This window comes from Symphalangus syndactylus, chromosome 24, assembly GCF_028878055.3.
Source record: "Symphalangus syndactylus isolate Jambi chromosome 24, NHGRI_mSymSyn1-v2.1_pri, whole genome shotgun sequence".
In the NCBI taxonomy this organism is placed as follows: Eukaryota; Metazoa; Chordata; class Mammalia; order Primates; family Hylobatidae; genus Symphalangus; species Symphalangus syndactylus.
The window spans coordinates 74,809,204-74,828,025 of NC_072446.2; positions in this window are offsets into that span (position 1 = coordinate 74,809,204).

Consider the following 18,822-nt stretch of genomic DNA (forward strand, 5'->3'; position numbering starts at 1 on the left):
TTTATGATTCATAGTTTCTACCATTGCTAAAATTTTAAATTTGGTCTTAACATTTGATTGGTTCTCTTTCATAATTGCAATTTCAGGGCCTATAGTTTGTCTGGGTTGATAATTATTCAGATGAATGATTTATCCATTTAGATAAACATCAACTGGTTCTAATAATTTGCAGTTACTGTTTATGTCAGGTTGCTTAATCATAAATGCTTTCTTGAGACCCCCTCTTTGTCAAAACTGTTCTTTAGATTCCCACAAAACACTTTTGGAGTTAGAATTTTCCCTATCATTTCTAAAGATAAATGGAAGAACTCAGAAATTAATTTGACCTCTTTGCTGCCTTGCCATCCTGCTTAATTACTACAGAGTTAACTATAAAAGCTATTATCTCATCAGTAACTATCTAATTTATAATATCCTATATTGAGTATAAAATGTATGAACTGGTTGGGTTATCTGGCTTTATGTTACATAATTGCCCATTCAAATTTTTATTTCAACCTGGTTTATGTGCTTTGCGACATTTCGGATATATTCGTATTTTTAGGTATTTCTCGTTTTAGTAGAGACTGATGTTCTTAAATACAAGCTTTTACTTTGATTTTTATCAGCATTGTGAGCAATTTGCTCATTTTCTAATCGGACGTTTTCAGGTCATAGAAAAATTAAGGAATGATATTGTCATTTAAATTCACTAAGAGAGTTGGAAACACCAGTAGTGATTTACAAGTTAAGGAAAGTAAACAGACGCTTTAAAAATATATATTTTTTAATGATTATATTATTATTAATTGAAAGCTGATTTTTAGGAATGGAAACAAATGTAGATTTGTGGGTTCTTAATGTCAAGCTAACACCTGTTTCTGGTAGTTTAATTTACTTTGGTTCACTGTCTTCTTCATGTAAGAGTAAAAACTGTTTTGTGGAACACACTTCAGTACCAAGAAAAGCTTGTTAATAGCTGTTCTACAGTATATATTCTCAAATTCGTGTCATGCCACATCTTTTCATATGTTGTAAGTCAGTGGTTTAGGACATTAAAAAATGATGTTTCTCAAAACACTTGTTATTTTCTCACACATACTGTGTTCTAGCATTCTAGAAGTGTTTTGGTAGATTTAAAGATTGGTTTGCTCTGTCACACTATAATCTAACAAAGTTTTCTTTGGCTTTTAAATCTAATCTCTGAGGCTGGATAGTAGGCTTTCTTTCCCCCACAAAAAAACTCTTCGTTGGATTTTTTTTCCTTGAGGCATATCAAATTCTTATTTCCTTTAGGTTATAAATAAATAGAGACTCAAAACATTGTGTCAAAACTTTTTCATATTTTACCCCCTATTTTGTGGAGAAATGTTTCGAAAAGTAGCCAATGCTATATTTCTTAGTTGTATTTTATTTTTATTTTTACTTCATATTATGTTGAATATAAAATAAAACTTGAGAGATGCATTTACCAGTTTATTCAATAAGTCCTTTTCTTTATATATACTCCTAGATAAATTTTAGCAGGAAAGTCAGAAACTTCTACTAAATTAAAGCTTAGTTTTTTTTTTTGTTTTTTTTTTTAAGACCTACAAACTCCTCTTGTATCAGCACACTTCATATTATGGCTTAAGCTGTTATCAGAAATACTATTTCTTAATATCATATATTATTTTTAAAGCGCAAAAATTTAATACAGCTCTATTTATTAAGACCCTCAAAGATCAAGAGCTGAGGGTGTTTATAAATGAAACATAAAAGATGACAGACATAGGGCCAGTGGTCTCGAGCAATGTCCATGAAACCCCAGTGCAGGAATGCAGGCAGGCCTCAGAGGTAGTAAAGTTATACTAAGAAGTAGAAAGTTGACAATTGTTTCTCTACCTATTCAGACCTCTGTTTCCTCATTTGTCAAATGAAATCAATAATAGAAAGTACCTCCCAGGACAAACGATGGGATGGATATAAAGCATTCTTACACTTTAGCACATAATAATTTTTCAGTGTTCCACAAGAAACCTTTATTTTGATTTATTTTATTTTGTCCCTATTCTTTCCCCAGTCACTTGAAATGTTGGAATGAAGGTGAGGGGACTGATCTGCTTACTGCTCTTGTGTTGTGGCTGAAATTTGTAGGGGAGGCTGCTCTCCATAATTAAGTCTAGTATCATTGTTTCATACGTGTGCCTTTAATATTTTTAAAACATTTATTTAAAAACTTAAGCCTAACTGATTTGTGAACTTCTCAGAATGAGTATTCTTCTGAAAATGTTAAATTAATAAGAAAATTAAGCACAATATAAGGAAGACATTTATATAAAAACTGAACAATAAGTTAAATTGGAGTGTAGTCAAAGGCACTTGGGATGCTAGAGCTGTTATAAGTGAGCTTTCAATTTGTGTCAAGAGTCCTGGTAGATGGAAGATTAAGAGTCTTTGTATCTTACCATCTTATAAAGTAAGTTATACGGGTTCAACTAGAGAGATAAGCAGTGTCCTGACAAACGTGAATACGGGTTCCCTTTTAAAAACGTTTCTAATAAAGGCATTGCATTGAGCTTGCCTCCAATGTGGCATCTCGGTGGAGACCTGAAGCTGAGGCTCCAGGTCCGTGGAGGTCATTTCTCACTCTTCAGTTCCATCAGATGATGTGCCAGGGGTTAGGAGAAGCTACACCCCGTCTCACATTTCAACTCTGCTGCAATGAGAAGGAAATAAGCCAAGGAAAATGCCTTACTGCGTTAAGGCAGGGGCAAGAGAGAAGAAGAGCACCATGGTTTGCTCATGATTAAAAAATATTCAGCCAGATGGCCCACAAGTAAATGTGGCCCAATTAATTGGTAATGTGTAATCAGATTAGAATCTCTTGCCTTCTTAGAGGAGTAAGAAATGGGCAAAGATATGGACAGAGGTGCCAAACATATCTTCTTTCTTAATTTCTCATCAGGAAAAATGTTGATTATGAGTAAAAAGGAAGGAATTAATTGAAGTTAAACTAATATTAAGTGAGATGGATCAATATGTTAGGTTAAATACTTGTCATTAATCTGGAGGAATTAGTATAAAGTAAAATATAAGACTGTTCATTGTAAAATAGTCAATAAAATGAATATAAAGGCACATAGCCCACATATGCTAGTTTTTTAATGAAAAAGGAAAGTTCTGTTTCAGATATGGCCCTTCAAAATATATGTAAAGAAGACACAAAATAAATTGATCAAAAAATGGTAAAGTAACATGTCAGATTACTTTTAAAAATTGTTCCTTTAAGCAAAAGTTAATGAAATGGTGGTAGTTGCATATAAAGAAAGAAATATGTGACAATAGGGTCTTTCATATTCACTAGAAACATACTTGGGGATGAGACTTAACCCATAAGGCATGAATACGAACAGAAATGGAAGACATTCAGACACAAGTGATCATTTGTGAGACATGAGATTGGTCGTATTTATCCTGCTGAGTTATTTGTTGAAACGACATTGCTTCCCCACATGACATTTCCCACAGCCCGTCTGAATTATGCTGTGTGGAGCCGTGTCACCCAGGCTTTCTGTGCCAGGGCCCCCGTGTGATGGCTCATCCAGTATCTACTATCCACTAGCCAGTAACTTCCAAGGCTGAGAGTGGCCAGGGGAGGAAGAAAGATTATGTCATTATTACCAGGAAGGCAAGGTACACTGGTGATATCTACAGCCTGAATGTTTCTACAAGAAGAGTGTTTCAGAAAGGCTCAATCAAAAATATAGTTCAACTCTTTTAGTTGAATGCAAAGAACAGAACGAAGTTTCACAGAATGCTTCTGTGTAGTTTAGATTTGAATATATACCTTTTTCACTATTACCCTCTTAGCGCTCCGAATGTCTACTTGCATTTTCTACAGAAAGAGTGTTCAGAACTGCGCAATCAAAAGTATGGTTTAATTCTGTTAGCTGAATGCACATATCAGAAATAAGTTTCACACAATGCTTCTGTGTAGTTTTTATTTGAAGATATTATTTTTCCCAATATAGGCCTCTTAGCGCGCAGAATGTCCAATTGCAGTTTCTACAGAAAGAGTGTTTCAGAACGGCTCAATCAAAAGTAAGGTTCAACACTGTTAGTTGAATGCACAGAACAGAAAGAAGTTTCATACAATGCTTCTGTGTAGTTTATATTTGAACATATTCCTTTTTCCACTGTTACCCACTTAGCGCTCCGAATGTCCAGTTGCATTTTCTACAGACAGAGTGTTTCAAAACTGCTCAATCAAAAGTATGGTTTAACTCTGTTAGCTCAATGCTCAGATCAGAAAGAAGTTTCACAGAATGCTTCTGTGTAGTTTATATTTGAATATATTCCTTTTTCCACTACTACCCTCTTAGCGCTCCAAATGTCCAGTTGCATTTTCTACAGAAAGAGTGTTCAGAACTGCTCAATCAAAAGTATGGTTTAACTCTGTTAGCTGAATGCACAGATCAGAAAGAAGTTTCACAGAATGATTCTGTGTAGTTGATATTTGAAGATATTACTTTTTCCACTATTACCCTCTTAGCGCTCCGAATCTCCACTTGCATTTTCTACAGAAAGAGTGTTTCAGAACGGCTAAATCAAAACTAAGGTTCAACTCTTTTAGTTGAATGCACAGAACAGAAAGAAGTTTCACAGAATGCTTCAGTGAAGTATTTAGTTGAAGATATTCCTTTTTCGACTATTAACGTCTTAGCGCTCCGAATGTCCACTGGCAGTTTCTACACAAAGAGTGTTTCAGAACTGCTACTTCAAAAGTAAGGCTCAGCTCTGTTAGTTGAATGCAGAGAACAGAAAGGAGTTTCAGAGAATGCTTCTGTGTAGTTTTTATTTGGAGATATTCCATTTTCCACTATTACAATCTTAGCGCTCCGAATGTCCACTTGCATTTTCTACAGAAAGAGTGGTCAGAACTGCTCAATCAAAAGAATGGTTTAACTCTGTTAGCTGTATGAACAGATCACAAAGAAGTTTCACAGAATGCTTCTGTGTAGTTTTTATTTGAAGAAATTCTTTTTCCCAATATAGGCCACTTAGCGCTCTGAATGTCCAATTGCAGTATCTACAGAAAGAGTGTTACAGAACTGTTCAATCAAAAATAAGGTTCAATAGTGTTAGTTGAATGCACAGAACAGAAAGAAGTTTCATACAATGCTTCTGTGTAGTTTATATTTGAAGATATTCCTTTTTCCACTATTACCCACTTAGCGCTCCAAATGTCCAGTTGCATTATCTACCGAAAGAGTGTTTCAGAACTGCTCAATCAAAAGTAAGGTTCAACTCTTTTAGTTGAATGCACAGAACAGAAAGAAGTTTCACAGAATGCTTCTGTGTAGTTTATATTTGAATATATTCCTTTTTCCACTATTACCCTCTTAGCGCTCCGAATGTCCACTTGCATTTTCTACAGAAAGAGTGTTCAGAACTGCTCAATCAAACTGTGGTTTAACTCTATTAGCTGAATGCCAATATCAGAAATAAGTTTAACAGAATGCTTCTGTGTAGTTTTTATTTGAAGATATTCTTTTTCCCAATATAGGCCTCTTAGCGCTCAGAATGTCCAATTGCAGTTTCTACAGAAAGAGTGTTTCAGAACGGCTGCATCAAAAGTAAGGTTCAACTCAGTTACTTGAATGCAAAGAACAGAAAGAAGTTTCACAGAATGCTTCTGGGTAGTTTGTATTTGCATATATCCCTTTTTCCACTACTACCCTCTTAGCGCTCCAAATGTCCAGTTGCATTTTCTACAGAAAGAGTGTTCAGAGCTGCTCAATCAAAAGTATGGTTTAATTCTGTTAGCTGAATGCACAGATCAGAAAGAAGTTTCACAGAATGATTCTGTGTAGTTGATATTTGAAGATATTACTTTTTCCACTATTACCCACTTACCGCTCCAAATGTCCAGTTGCATTTTCTACAGAAAGAGTGTTTCAGAACTGCTCAATCAAAAGTATGGTTTAACTCTGTTAGTTGAATGCAGAGATCAGAAAGAAGTTTCACAGAATGCTTCTGTGTAGTGTTTATATGAAGATATTCTTTTTACCAATATAGGCCTCTTAGCGCTCAGAATGTCCAATTGCAGTTTCTATAGAAAGAGTGTTTCAGAACGGCTCAATAAAAATAAGGTTCACCTCTTTTAGTTGAATGCACAGAACAGAAAGAAGTTTCACAGAATGCTTCTGTGTAGTATTTAGTTGAAGATATTCCTTTTTTGACTATTATCCACTTAGCACTCCGAATGTCCACTGGCAGTTTCTACACAAAGAGTGTTTCAGAACTGCTCCTTCAAAAGTAAGGCTCAACTCTGTTAGTTGAATGAAGAGAACAGAAAGGAGTCTCAGAGAATGCTTCTGTGTAGTTTTTATTTGGAGATATTCCCTTTTCCTCTATTACAATCTTAGCGCTCCGAATGTCCACTTGCATTTTCTACAGAACGAGTGTTTCATAACTGCTCAATCAAAAGTATGGTTTAGCTCTGTTAACTGAATGCACTGATCAGAAATAAGTTTCACAGAATGCTTCTGTGTAGTTTTTATTTGAAGATATTCTTTTTAACAATGTAGGCCTCTTAGCGCTTAGAAAGTCCAATTGCAGTTTCTACAGAAAGAGTGTTTCAGAACGGCTCAATTAAATGTAAGGTTCAACTCTGTTAGTTGAATGCACAGAACAGAAAGAAGTTTCACAGAATGCTTCTGTGTACTTTTTATTTGAATATATTCCTTTTTCAACTATTACCCTCTTAGCGCTCTGAATGTCCACTTACATTTTCTACAGAAAGAGTGTTCAGAACGGCTCAATCAAAAGTATGGTTTTACTCTGTTAGTTCAATGCACAGATCCGAAAGAAGTTTCACAGAATGCTTCTGTGTAGTTTTTATTTGTAGATATTATTTTTCCCAATATAGGACTTTTAGCGGTCAGAATGTCCGTTTGCAGTTTCTACAGAAAGAGTGTTTCACAACGGCTCCATCAAAAGTAAGGTTCAAATCAGTTAGTTGAATGCACAGAACTGAAAGAAGTTTCACAGAATGCTTCTGTGTAGTTTATAATTGAATATATTCCTTTTCCCACTATTACCGTATTAGCTCTCCGAATGTCCACTTGCATTTTCTACAGAAAGAGTGTTCAGAACTGCGCAATCAAAAGTATGGTTTAGCTCTGTTAGCTGAATGCACATATCAGAAATAAGTTTCACACAATGCTGCTGTGTAGTTTTTATTTGAAGACATTATTTTTCCCAATATAGGCCTCTTAGCGCTCAGAATGTCCAATTGCAGTTTCTACAGAAAGAGTGTTTCAGAACGGCTCAATCAAAAGTAAGGCTCAACTCTGTTACATGAATGCACAGAACAGAAGGAAGTTTCATACAATGCTTCTGTGTAGTTTATATTTGAACATATTCCTTTTTCCATTATTACCCACTTAGCGCTCCGAATGTCCAGTTGCATTTTCTACAGACAGAGTGTTTCAAATCTCCACAATCAAAAGTATGCTTTAACTCTGGTAGCTGAATGCTCAGATCAGAATGAAGTTTCACAGAATGCTTCTGTGTAGCTTATATTTGAATATATTCCTTTTTCCACTACTAAACTCTTAGCGCTCAAAATGTCCAGTTGCATTTTCTACAGAAAGAGTGTTCAGAACTGCTCTATCAAAACTATGGTTTAACTCTGTTAGCTGAATGCACAGATCAGAAAGAAGTTTCACAGAATGATTCTGTGTAGTATTTAGTTGAAGATATTCCTGTTTTACTATTACCCACTTAGCGCTCCGAATCTCCACTGGCAGTTTCTACAGAAAGAGTGTTTCAGAACGGCTCAATCAAAACTAAGGTTCAACTCTTTTAGTTGAATGCACAGAACAGAAAGAAGTTTCACAGAATGCTTCTGTGTAGTATTTAGTTGAAGATATTCCTTTTTCGACTATTACCCTCTTAGCGCTCTGAATTTCCACTGGCAGTTTCTACACAAAGAGTGTTTCAGAACTGCTCCTTCAAAAGTAAGGCTCAGCACTGTTAGTTGAATGCAGAGAACAGAAAGGAGTTTCAGAGAATGCTTCTGTGTAGTTTTTATTTGGAGATATTCTTTTTTCCATTACTATCTTAGCGCTCCAAATATCCACTTGCATTTTCTACAGAAAGAGGGTTTCAGAACGGCTCAATCAAAACTAAGGTTCAACACTTTTAGTTGAATGCACAGAACAGAAACAAGTTTCACAGAATGCTTCTCTGCAGTTTTTATTTGTAGATATTCTTTTTCCCAATATAGGCCTCTTAGCGCTCAGAATGTCCAATTGCATTTTCTACAGAAAGAGTGTTCCAGAACGGCTCAATCAAAAGCAAGGTTCAACTCAGTTAGTTGAATGCAAAGAACAGAAAGAAGTTTCACAGAATGCTTCTGTGTAGTTTATATTTGAATATATTGCTTTTTCCACTATTACCCTCTTAGCGCTCCGAATGTACATTGCATTTTCTACAGAAACAGGGTTCAGAACTGCGCAATCAAAAGTAGGGTTTAACTCTGTTACCTGAACGCACATATGAGAAATAAGTTTCACACAATGTTTCTGTGTAGTTTTTATTTGAATATATTATTTTTCCCAATATAGGCCTCTTAGGGCTCAGAATGTCCAATTGCAGTTTCTACAGAAAGAGTGTTTCAGAACGGCTAAATCAAAAGTAAGTTTCAACTCTGTTAGTTGAATGTACAGAACAGAAAGATGTTTCATACAATGCTTCTGTGTAGTTTATATTTGAACATATTCCTTTTTCCACTATTACCCACTTAGCGCTCCGAATGTCCAGTTGGATTTTCTACAGAGAGAGTGTTTCAAAACTGCTCAGTCAAAAGTATGGTTTAACTCTGTTAGCTGAATGCTCAGATCAGAAAGTAGTTTCACAGAATGCTTCTGTGTAGTTTATATTCGAATATAATCCTTTTTCCACTACTACCCTCTTAGCGCTCCAAATGTCCAGTTGCATTTTCTACAGAAAGAGTGTTCAGAACTGCTCAATGAAAAGTATGGTTTAATTCTGTTAGCTGAATGCACAGATCAGAAAGAAGTTTCACAGAATGATTCTGTGTAATTTATATTTGAAGATATTACTTTTTCTAGTATTACCCTCTTAGCGCTCCGAATGTCCACTTGCATTTTCTACAGAAAGAGTGTTCAGAACGGCTCAATCAAAAATATGGTTTTACTCTATTAGTTGAATGCCCATATCAGAAATAAGTTTCACAGAATGCTTCTGTGTAGTTTTTATTTGAAGATATTTTTTTCCCAATATAGGCCTCTTAGCGCTCAGAATGTCCAATTGCAGTTTCTACAGAAAGAGTGTTTCAGAACGGCTGCATCAAAAGTAAGGTTCAACTCAGTTAGTTGAATGCAAGGAACAGAAAGAAGTTTCACAGAATGCTTCTGTGTAGTTTATATTTGAATATATCCCTTTTTCCACTACTACACACTTAGCGCTCCAAATGTCCAGTTGCATTTTCTACAGAAAGAGTGTTCAGAACTGCTCAATCAAAAGTATGGTTTAATTCTGTTAGCTGAATGCACAGATCAGAAAGAAGTTTCTCAGAATGATTCTGTGTAGTTGATATTTGAAGATATTACTTTTTCCACTATTACCCACTTACCGCTCCAAATGTCCAGTTGCATTTTCTACAGAAAGAGTGTTTCAGAACTGCTCAGTCAAAAGTATGGTTTAACTCTGTTAGCTGAATGCACAGATCAGAAAGAAGTTTCACAGAATGCTACTGTGTAGTGTTTATATGAAGATATTCTTTTTACCAATATAGGCCTCTTAGCGCTCAGAATGTCCAATTGCAGTTTCTATAGAAAGAGTGTTTCAGAACGGCTCAATCAAAATAAGGTTCACCTCTTTTAGTTGAATGCACACAACAGAAAGAAGTTTCACAGAATGCTTCTGTGTAGTATTTAGTTGAAGATATTCCTTTTTTGACTATTACCCACTTAGCGCTCCGAATGTCCACTGGCAGTTTGTACACAAAGAGTGTTTCAGAACTGCTCCTTCAAAAGTAAGGCTAAACTCTGTTAGTTGAATGCAGAGAACAGAAAGGAGTTTCAGAGAATGCTTCTGTGTAGTTTTTATTTGGAGATATTACTTTTTCCTCTATTACAATCTTAGCGCTCAGAATGTGCGCTTGCATTTTCTACAGAACGAGTGTTTCATAACTGCTCAATCAAAAGAATGTTTTAGCTCTGTTAACTGAATGCACTGATCAGAAATAAGTTTCACAGAATGCTTCTGTGTAGTTTTTATTTGAAGATATTCTTTTTAACAATGTAGGCCTCTTAGCGCTTAGAAAGTCCAATTGCAGTTTCTACAGAAAGAGTGTTTCAGAACGGCTCAATAAAAAGTAAGTTTCAACTCTGTTAGTTGAATGCACAGAACAGAAAGAAGTTTCACACAATGCTTCTGTGTAGTTTATATTTGAATATATTCCTTTTTCAACTATCACCCTCTTAGCGCTCTTAATGTCCACTTACATTTTCTACAGAAAGAGTGTTCAGAACGGCTCAATCAAAAGTATGATATTACTCTGTTAGTTCAATGCACAGATCCGAAAGAAGTTTCACAGAATGCTTCTGTGTAGTTTTTATTTGTAGATATTCTTTTTCCCAATATAGGCCTTTTAGCGGTCAGAAAGTCCAACTGCAGTTTCTACAGAAAGAGTGTTTCACAACGGCTCCATCAAAAGTAAGGTTCAACTCAGTTAGTTGAATGCACAGAACTGAAAGAAGTTTCACAGAATGCTTCTGTGTAGTTTATAATTGAATATATTACTTTTTCCACTATTACCCTATTAGCGCTCCGAATGTCCACTTGCATTTTCTACAGAAAGAGTGTTCAGAACTGCGCAATCAAACGTATGGTTTAGTTCTGTTAGCTGAATGCACATATCAGAAATAACTTTCACAAAATGCTGCTGTATAGTTTTTATTTGAAGATGTTATTTTTCCCAATATAGGCCTCTTATCGCTCAGAATGTCCAATTGCAGTTTCTACAGAAAGAGTGTTTCAGAACGGCTCAATCAAAAGTAAGGTTCAACTCTGTTAGTTGAATGCACAGAACAGAAAGAAGTTTCATACAATGCTTTTGTGAAGTTTATATTTGAACATATTACTTTTTCCATTATTACCCACTTAGCGCTCCGAATATCCAGTTGCATTTTGTACAGACAGAGTGTTTCAAATCTCCTCAATCAAAAGTATGGTTTAACTCTGTTAGCTGAATGCTCAGATGAGAAAGAAGTTTCACAGAATGGTTCTGTGTAGCTTACATTTGAATATATTCCTTTTTCCACTACTACCCTCTTAGCGCTCCAAACGTCCAGTTGCATTATCTACAGAAAGTGTGTTCAGAACTGCTCTATCAAAACTATGGTTTAACTCTGTTAGCTGAATGCATATATCAGAAAGAAGTTTCACAGAATGATTCTGTGTAGTTTATATTTGAAGATAATATTTTTTCCACTATTACCCTCTTAGCGCTCCGAATCTCCACTTTCATTTTCTACAGAAAGAGTGTTTAACAATGGCTCAATCAAAACTAAGGTTCAACTGTTTTAGTTGAATGCACAGAACAGAAAGAAGTTTCACAGAATGCTTCTGTGTAGTATTTAGTTGAAGATATTCCTTTTTCGAATATTACCCTCTTAGCGCTCTGAATTTCCAATGGCAGTTTCTACACAAAAAGTGTTTCAGAACTGCTCCTTCAAAAGTAAGGCTCAGCTCTGTTAGTTGAATGCAGAGAGCAGAAAGTAGTTTCAGAGAATGCTTCTGTGTAGTTTTTATTTGGAGATATTCCTTTTTCCACTATTACTATCTTAGCACTCCGAAAGTCCAATTGCATTTTCTACAGAAAGAGTGTTTCAGAACGGCTCAATCAAAACTAAGGTTCAACACTTTTAGTTGAATGCAAAGAAGAGAAAGAAGTTTCACAGAATGCTTCTGTGTCGTTTTTATTTGTAGATATTCTTTTTCCAAATATAGGCCTCTTAGCGCTCAGAATGTCCAATTGCATTTTCTACAGAAAGAGTGATCCAGAACGGCTCAATCAAAAGCAAGGTTCAACTCAGTTAGTTGAATGCAGAGAACAGAAAGAAGTTTCACAGAATGCTTCTGTGTAGTTTATATTTGAATATATTGCTTTTTCCAATATTACCCTCTTAGCGCTCCGAATGTCCACTTGCATTTTCTACAGAAAGAGTGTTCAGAACTGCGCAAAAAAAGTATGGTTTATCTCTGTTAGCTGAACGCACATATCAGAAATAAGTTTCACACAATGCTTCTGTGTAGTTTTTATTTGAATATATTATTTATCCCAATATAGACCTCTTAGCGCTCAGAATGTCCAATTGCAGTTTCTACAGAAAGAGTGTTTCAGAACGGCTAAATCAAAAGTAAGGTTCAACCCTGTTAGTTGAATGTACAGAACAGAAAGCTGTTTCATACAATGCTTCTGTGTAGTTTATATTTGAACATATTACTTTTTCCACTATTAGCCACTTAGCGCTCCGAATGTCCAGTTGCATTTTATACAGACAGAGAGATTCAAAACTGCTCAATCAAAAGTATGGTTTAACTCTGTTAGCTGAATGCTCAGATCAGAAAGAAGTTTCACAGAATGCTTCTGTGTAGTTTATATTTGAATATATTCCTTTTTCCACTACTACCCTCTTAGCGCTCCAATTGTCCAGTTGCATTTTCTACAGAAAGAGTGTTCAGAACTGCTCAATGAAAAGTATGGTTTAATTCTGTTAGCTGAATGCACAGATCAGAAAGAAGTTTCACAGAATGATTCTATGTAGTTTATATTTGAAGATATTACTTTTTCTAGTATTACCCTCTTAGCGCTCAGAATGTCCACTTGCATTTTCTACAGAAAGAGTGTCCAGAACGGCTCAATCAAAAGTAAGGTTTTACTCTATTAGTTGAATGCCTATATCAGAAATAAGTTTCACAGAATGCTTCTGTGTAGTTTTTATTTGAAGACATTCTTTTTCAAAATATAGGCCTCTTAGCGCTCAGAATGTCCAATTGCAGTTTCTACAGAAAGAGGTTTTCAGAACGGCTCCATCAAAATTAAGGTTCAACTCAGTTAGTTGAATGCACAGAACAGAAAGAAGTTTCACAGAATGTTTCTGTGTAGTTTAAATTTGAATATATTCCTTTTCCAGTATTACCATCTTAGCGCTGCGAATATCCACTTGCATTTTCTAAAGAAAGAGTGTTTCAGAACGGCTCAATCAAAAATAAGATTCAACTCTGTTAGTTAAATGCACAGAAGAGAAAGGAGTTTCATACAATGCTTTTGTGTAGTTTATATTTGAATATATTACTTTTTCCACTACTACCCTCTTAGCGCTCCAAATGTCCAGTTGCATTTTCTACAGAAAGTGTTCAGAACTGCTCAATCAAAAGTATGCTTTAACTCTGTTAGCTGAATGCACAGATCAGAAAGAAGTTTCACAGAATGATTCTGTGTGGTTTATATTTGAAGATATTCCTTTTTCCACTATTACCCACTTAGTGCTCCAAATGTCCAGTAGCATTTTCTACAGAAAGAGTGTTTCAGAACTGCTCAATCCAAAGTATGGTTTAACTCTGTTAGCTGAATGCACAGATCAGAAAGAAGTTTCACAGAATGCTTCTGTGTAGTGTTTATATGAAAATATTCTTTTTACCAATATAGGCCTCTTAGCGCTCAGAATGTCCAATTGCAGTTTCTACAGAAAGAGTGTTTCACAACGGCTCCATCAAAAGTAAGGTTCAACTCAGTTAGTTGAATGCACAGAACAGAAAGGAGTTTCACAGAATGCTTCTGTGTAGTATTTAGTTGAAGATATTCCTTTATTGACTATTACCCACTTAGCGCTCCGAATGTCCACTGGCAGTTTCTACACAAAGAGTGTTTCAGAACTGCTCCTTCAAAAGTAAGGCTCAGCTCTGTTAGTTGAATGCAGAGAACAGAAAGGAGTTTCAGAGAATGCTTCTGTGTAGTTTTTATTTGGAGATATTCCTTTTTCCACTATTACTATCTTAGCGCTCCGAAAGTCCACTTGCATTTTCTACAGAAAGAGTGTTTCAGAACGGCTCAATCAAAACTAAGGTTCAACACTTTTAGTTGAATGCACAGAAGAGAAAGAAGTTTCACAGAATGCTTCTGTGTCGTTTTTATTTGTAGATATTCTTTTTCCCAATATAGGCCTCTTAGCGCTCAGAATGTCCAATTGCATTTTCTACAGAAAGAGTGTTCCAGAACGGCTCAATCAAAAGCAAGGTTCAACTCAGTTAGTTGAATGCAGAGAACAGAAAGAAGTTTCACAGAATGCTTCTGTGTAGTTTATATTTGAGTATATTGCTTTTTCCACTATTACCCTCTTAGCGCTCCGAATGTCAACTTGCATTTTCTACAGAAAGAGTGTTCAGAACTGCGCAATCAAAAGTATGGTTTAACTCTGTTAGCTGAATGCACATATCAGAAATAAGTTTCACACAGTACCTCTGTGTAGTTTTTATTTGAATATATTATTTTTCCCAATATAGGCCTCTTAGGGCTCAGAATGTCCAATTGCAGTTTCTACAGAAAGAGTGTTTCAGAACGGCTCAATCAAAAGTAAGTTTCAACTCTGTTAGTTGAATGTACAGAACAGAAAGGTGTTTCATACAATGCTTCTGTGTAGTTTATATTTGAACATATTCCTTTTTCCACTATTACCCACTTAGCGCTCCGAATGTCCAGTTGCATTTTCTACAGACAGAGTGTTTCAAAACTGCTCAGTCAAAAGTATGGTTTAACTCTGTTAGCTGAATTCTCAGATCAGAAAGGAGATTCACAGAATGCTTCCGTGTAGTTTATATTTGAATATATTCCTTTTTCCACTACTACCCTCTTATCGCTCCAAATGTCTAGTTGCATTTTCTACAGAAAGAGTGTTCAGAACTGCTCAATGAAAAGTATGGTTTAATTCTGTTAGCTGAATGCACAGATCAGAAAGAAGTTTCACAGAATGATTCTGTGTAGTTTATATTTGAAGATATTACTTTTTCTAGTATTACCCTCTTAGCGCTCAGAATGTCCACTTGCATTTTCTACAGAAAGAGTGTTCAGAACGGCTCAATCAAAAGTATGGTTTTACTCTATTAGTTGAATGCCCATATCCGAAATAAGTTTCACAGAATGCTTCTGTGTAGTTTTTATTTGAAGATATTCTTTTTCAAAATATAGGCCTCTTAGCCCTCAGAATGTCCAATTGCAGTTTCTACAGAAAGAGCTTTTCAGAACGGCTCCATCAAAAGTAAGGTTCAACTCAGTTAGTTGAATGCACAGAACAGAAATAAGTTTCACAGAATGCTTCTGTGTACTTTATATTTGAATATATTCCTTTTCCAGTATTACCGTCTTAGCGCTGCGAATATCCACTTGCATTTTCTAAAGAAAGAGTGTTTCAGAACGGCTCAATCAAAAATAAGGTTCAACTCTGTTAGTTAAATGCACAGAAGAGAAATGAGTTTCATACAATTCTTCTGTGTAGTTTATATTTAAATATATTACTTTTTCCACTACTACCCTCTTAGCGCTCCAAATGTCCAGTAGCATTTTCTACAGAAAGAGTGTTTCAGAACTGCTCAATCCAAAGTATGGTTTAACTCTGTTAGCTGAATGCACAGATCAGAAAGAAGTTTCACAGAATGCTTCAGTGTAGTGTTTATATGAAAATATTCTTTTTACCAATATAGGCCTCTTAGCGCTCAGAATGTCCAATTGCAGTTTCTATAGAAAGAGTGTTTCAGAACGGCTCAATGAAAAGTAAGGTTCACCTCTTTTAGTTGAATGCACAGAACAGAAAGGAGTTTCACAGAATGCTTCTGTGTACTATTTAGTTGAAGATATTCCTTTATTGACTATTACCCACTTAGCGCTCCGAATGTCCACTGGCAGTTTATACACAAAGAGTGTTTCAGAACTGTTCCTTCAAAAGTAAGGCTCAACTCTGTTAGTTGAATTCAGAGAACAGAAAGGAGTTTCAGAGAATGCTTCTGTGTGGTTTTTATTTGGAGATAATCCTTTTTCCCCTATTACAATCTTAGCGCTCCGAAGGTCCACTTATATTTTCTACACAAAGAGTGTTTCATAACTGCTCAATCAAAAGTATGGTTTAGCTCTGTTAACTGAATGCACATATCAGAAATATGTTTCACAGAATGCTTCTGTGTAGTTTTTATTTGAAGTTATTCTTTTTAACAATGTAGGCCTCTTAGCGCTTAGAAAGTCCAATTGCAGTTTCTACAGAAAGAGTGTTTCAGAACGGCTCAATCAAAAGTAAGGTTCAACTCTGTTAGTTGAATGCACAGAACAGAAAGAAGTTTCACAGAATGCTTCTGTGTAGTATATATTTGAATATATTCCTTTTTCAACTATTACCCTCTTAGCGCTCCGAATGTCCACTTGCATTTTCTACAGAAAGAGTGTTCAGAACGGCTCAATCAAAAGTATGGTTTTACTGTGTTAGTTGAATGCACAGATCCGAAAGAAGTTTCACAGAATGCTTCTGTGTAGTTTTTATTTGTAGATATTCTTTTTCCCAATATAGGCCTTTTAGCGGTCAGAATGTCCAATTGCAGTTTCTACAGAAAGAGTGTTTCACAATGGCTCCATCAAAAGTAAGGTTCAACTCAGTTAGTTGAATGCACAGAACAGAAAGTAGTTTCACAGAATGCTTCTGTGTAGTTTATAATTGAATATATTCCTTTTTCCACTATTACCGTATTAGCGCTCCGAATGTCCACTTGCATTTTCTACAGAAAGAGTGTTCAGAACTGCGCAATCAAAAGTGTGGTTTAACTCTGTTAGCTGAATGCACATATCGGAAATAAGTTTCACACAATGCTGCTGTGTAGTTTTTATTTGAAGATATTATAATTCCCAATATAGGCCTCTTAAAGCTGAGAATGTCCAATTGCAGTTTCTACAGAAAGAGTGTTTCAGAACGGCTCAATCAAAAGTAAGGTTCAACTCTGTTAGTTGAATGCACAGAACAGAAAGAAGTTTCATACAATGCTTCTGTGTTGTTTATATTTGAACATATTCCTTTTTCCATTATTACCCACTTAGCACTCCGAATGTCCAGTTGCATTTTCTACAGTCAGAGTGTTTCAAATCTCCTCAATCAAAAGTATGGTTTAACTCTGTTAGCGGAATGCTCAGATCAGAAAGAAGTTTCACAGAATGCTTCTGTGTAGCTTATATTTGAATATATTCCTTTTTCCACTACTACCCTCTTATCGCTCCAAATGTCCAGTTGCATTTTCTACAGAAAGAGTGTTCAGAACTGCTCAATCAAAAGTATGGTTTAACTCTGTTAGCTGAATGCACATATCAGAAAGAAGTTTCACAGAATGATTCTGTGTAGTTTATATTTGAAGATAATCCTTTTTCCACTATTACCCTCTTAGCGCTCCGAATCTCCACTTTCATTTTCTACAGAAAGAGTGTTTCCGAACGGCTCAATCAAAACTAAGTTTCAACTCTTTTAGTTGAATGCACAGAACAGAAAGAAGTTTCACAGAATGCTTCTGTGTAGTATTTAGTTGAAGATATTCCTTTTTCGACTATTACCCTCTTAGCGCTCTGAATTTCCACTGGCAGTTTCTACACAAAGAGTGTTTCAGAACTGCTCCTCCAAAAGTAAGGCTCAGCTCTGTTAGTTGAATGCAGAGAACAGAAAGGAGTTTCAGAGAATGCTTCTGTGTAGTTTTAATATGGAGATATTCCTTTTTCCACTATTACTAACTTAGCGCTCCGAATGTCCACTTGCATTTTCTACAGAAAGAGTGTTTCAGAACGGCTCAATCAAAACTAAGGTTCAACACTTTTAGTTGAATGCACAGAACAGAAAGAAGTTTCACAGAATGCTTCTGTGTAGTTTTTATTTGTAGATATTATTTTTCCCAATATAGGCCTCTTAGCGCTCAGAATGTCCAATTGCATTTTCTACAGAAAGAGTTTTCCAGAACGGCTCAATCAAAAGCAAGGTTCAACTCAGTTAGTTGAATGCAGAGAACAGAAAGAAGTTTCACAGAATGCTTCTTTGTAGTTTATATTTGAATATATTCCTTTGTCCACTATTACCCTCTTAGCGCTCCGAATGTCAACTTGCATTTTCTACAGAAAGAGTGTTCAGAACTGCGCAATCAAAAGTATGGTTTAACTCTGTTAGCTGAATGCACATATCAGAAATAAGTTTCACACAATGCTTCTGTGTAGTTTTTATTTGAATATATTATTTTTCCCAATATAGGCCTCTTAGGGCTCAGAATGTCCAATTGCAGTTTCTACAGAAAGAGTGTTTCAGAACGGCTCAATCAAAAGTAAGTTTCAACTCTGTTAGTTGAATGTACAGAACAGAAAGGTGTTTCATACAATGCTTCTGTGTAGTTTATATTTGAACATATTCCTTTTTCCACTATTACCCACTTAGCGCTCCGAATGTCCAGTTGCATTTTCTACAGACAGAGTGTTTCAAAACTGCTCAGTCAAAAGTATGGTTTAACTCCGTTAGCTGAATTCTCAGATCAGAAAGGAGATTCACAGAATGCTTCCGTGTGGTTTATATTTGAATATATTCCTTTTTCCACTACTACCCTCTTATCGCTCCAAATGTCTAGTTGCATTTTCTACAGAAAGAGTGTTCAGAACTGCTCAATGAAAAGTATGGTTTAATTCTGTTAGCTGAATGCACAGATCAGAAAGAAGTTTCACAGAATGTTTCTGTGTAGTTTATATTTGAAGATATTACTTTTTCT